The following is a 3,806-nucleotide window of genomic DNA, read 5'->3' on the forward strand; positions in this document are numbered from 1 at the left end:
TAGGATGTAAAATGAGGTTGGAGAATCTAGCTAGGGCCATCAACACTCTTACCTTGAATTTTGAACAATGTCAAGACATGATAATTTATCATTCATTCATTACATATGAAATGTGATCAAATTAGTTTACTATAATTGTAAATATTTACTTATTTGTCAATGCCAAATGTCTCATTCAACAAATCATCAATGACTGTCCCATCATCCATAGTGCCTCCAATGTGATTGCAAACATGCATAAGAATCCACATGATGTGCACATGTGACCATGATGAAAAGAAGGCTCCTAATCAACTCAAGGACTAGCATAATGAATGAAGCTTCGTGTCGAAGTATTGAGAGCTCCTAAGTATTTATCTCTAAATGTTCCCTCACAACTAAAGGAATAATGAAATTCTCACCTTGTGGCTTGACAATAGGTGCCCTAACTACATTAGGGTCACAATGTGGCCCTGACCTCTTAAATGACAACTCCCCACCTCTACCTTGAGAATCTGACATGTCAAAATAATTGGACATCTCCCAAAGTAAAAATTCACAATACAATTTCCTTAGGAACTATATTGGAACCTTGTGATTATTACAAGGAGCTAGGGGAATCAAAGACTATGTGCCATCTATCCCAAAAGTTATTTCTAATATCATCAAGGAGGCACTAGTGGATGAGGAACCTTTTATTTGTAGTTCTAATAGTATCTTCTTGTCCTAGCTTTTTAAACAATGTGCATATGTCATCTTTTGTTATGTTCTTATTTTTTATATCTTCGTAGGATTATTTGTTGGCATAATATCCTTCTCTTAGTCCATTGTTGGCATAATATCCTCTTTTTACTAATAGAAGGTACTTGGCTCACAATGGACTAAGAGAAGGATGCCAATCGTTCTCTCATAGGATTAGATTTCCCATAAGCTTTTAACATACCAATGATTTCTTCTAATTGAGTTTTCCATTTTTATATTTCAATCATTATATTGTCCTCCGTGCTAGGAGGATTTATTACAATCAATGGAGGTCATGGAGGTTCTTGATCTTGCTCATGAGGATTTATTTTATTTTTTTGTGGAGGATTTTTTCATCAAGCTAGTGATTTAGATCAGTTGATAGTGTAGCATTTGGTGGTTGATTATTCACATTTTCTTATTAGAAACCAATTTCATTTTAAAATATTAAACACACTTGAAGAAAAACTTAAAGCAACATACAAAACAATGCTAAAACATACAAAAAAATGAAAAAAAAAAGTTTAGAAGACATACTCAATGAACTCAATCTTGATCTCTGGTGACGAGGAATCATTTTGAGGAGGGGAGAGAGTAAAACTTTCACCTTCTATAAAATGTGTGCATGTTGTTGGGAGTAGAGAAGGAAACCAAAAAAATAAATGACTAAAAATGGAATGGGTCATAGGTTACAGTGGTTTTATGTGATTTCATATAGTGTGCAAGCACTATAGCACATGTGTATTATAGTGCGTGCACACTATAGGAAATGTTGAAAAATAAAATGGGTGTCATTTTTTTGGCACCACAACTTGTTTCATTTGTCCCTTATTGATTTATCATGATGGCTAAGGTCTTGTGTAGGTCCTTGTGTAAGTTGGTTGATTTAAGAACTCTAATTGGTGTTAAGGCTACTACTACCATCCCCCTAGAAGTCATTCAACAATTTTTTGATGACACCATTATACATAGGTATGCTCTAGTTGTGGAAGCTAGAATCTAAAGAAAATTGTTGGAAAACTATCTTGAGAGCTCAAGTCAACATATTAACTTCAGTAAAGGAAAAATATATTTCTTTAATACTGATCAAAATCTTTAGCTCCAGATATAGAACATTAATTTCTATCAGCCTACTAGTTTCCATGATACTTACCTTGGTTTCCTGGTGACTATGAAGGAAGTGTGTAACCAATTTTGGAATAACATAATGGAAAGAATGTAGAAAAATATTGTTGATTGGAAAGGTGAGCTTTTGAGTAGTGCTAGAAAGCTTCAACTTCTTATGACCTCCTTCTAGAGGGTTGTGGAATACTTTTTGTCTCCATTTAAGATCCCCAATGTCATGGCAATGAGGTTGGGGAAAATTCAAAGAATTTGTTTATGGACAAGTAGTTAGGAATGGAATGGACTCAACTTAGAAAATTGGGAAATAGTGTGTACACCTAAGTATTAAGGGGGATTGGGTGTGAGAAGGATAATCAATTTGAATAAAGATCTCCTTGCTAAGGTGGGCTAGAGTCTCTCTAAAAAACTAGGAACATTAGTGCAATATAATGAAGGCTAAGTACTTTGAGAATTCTCTAAATGTATACTACCTTTTAGAGACTAAGTAGCTGTAGGGATCAAAAATTTGGAAGAATGTGATAAGAAATAGTGACATACTTAAAGAAGGATTGAGGTGGCTAGTGAGAAGAGGGAATAGAGTTAGGTTTTTTGAAGATAACTAGCAAGGAGGGAAACCTTTTTCTCATAGTAAATTCTATCAACTAAAGGAAGTGTTAAAATGGAACTTCAAGGAAAGGGTTACTTTCTAGATATCTTCACAAAGGAAGTGAAGAAACATTTTAGTTGGAGACCCAAAAAACTTGATCCTATTAGTTATTGAACTCAAAGAGCTACTTGAGTTTTATAGGATCACTCTTATTTTGGAAGATGATAGGCTTTCATGGGAATGTAACCTAAATGGGTCCTTATATGTGCATTCTTCATATTCTATTTTATTTTTATAATGATACCAACCCACCATATTGCAAGTTTTTTTGGAATGGTCTATTGGAAATGATTGATAGGCTCATGAATGAAGAGTAATGGATTGGTAAAGAATGTTTTCAATCATTTTTTTTTCATTGATGTCAAACTTGCTACTTGCAGGAATGACAATTGCTTTAGTGATCCACATACTATAAGTTTGTTGATTGACAAGGAGGTGGCAATCAATAAGATGTAACTAGAGTACCTAGAGAAATGTTGAAGTTATGATGTTGTAATGAAGTATAAGGATCAGCTAAGCCATTGATGAAATAGTATATTGATGGCATACTCTAAGACACAGAGGATGGACACACCAAGACATATCAAAGATGTAAGGATTAACTAAATCCTAGTTAAAGATCAAGTGTCGAACAGATTCTCAATTGAAGCCGAGAAAAGTTCAATTTTAGTATGTGCCGAGTAAGTCTTTAGGTGTCGAGTAATAGAAAGGAAATAGGTGTTGAGTAAGTCTTCAGGTGCCAATCAAGGAACAAGTGTCGAGTGAAGATCAAGTGTCGAGCATAGTTCAAGTGCCGAGTAACACAGAAGACATCAAGCATCAGTAAACCAATAATGCCGAGTTGCTGCATTATTTTTAAAATCAAAGATTCGCTAGATCTGAGCCGACATGGTAGTTATCTAGAATTTTGTAAATTAGATAGAAGATAAGAATGATGAGCTGGTGGTACAAAACACTATGTAAAATGTTTTTGACAAATGTAATTGGATTCTAGATGAAATTTCTAGATAAGAGCAAGATATGGGATAGATACATTGTATCTTACCTAATCTACTAAAACCCTAAAGTTGGAGAGGGAGAATAGAGTGGGAAAGTTATTCTAGATTTCTATTTAAGGAGTCATTAGGTCACGAAGCAAAGAGAGATGGTCTAGCATGAAGTGCTAAAGAAGGTGCTAAGGTGGAAGAGAGTATAGATACTCTGCTTTGATAGGTGACCATAGATGTGATTGCATTGGTATGATGAATAAGAAGACTCAAGGTGACAAAGCTTGAGATGACAAGCTGATAGATCTGAAGTGATTAAAGCCAAGCAA

This window comes from Cupressus sempervirens, chromosome 11 (assembly GCF_028749045.1).
Source record: "Cupressus sempervirens isolate cs-2001-9-10 chromosome 11, ASM2874904v1, whole genome shotgun sequence".
Taxonomy (NCBI): Eukaryota; Viridiplantae; Streptophyta; class Pinopsida; order Cupressales; family Cupressaceae; genus Cupressus; species Cupressus sempervirens.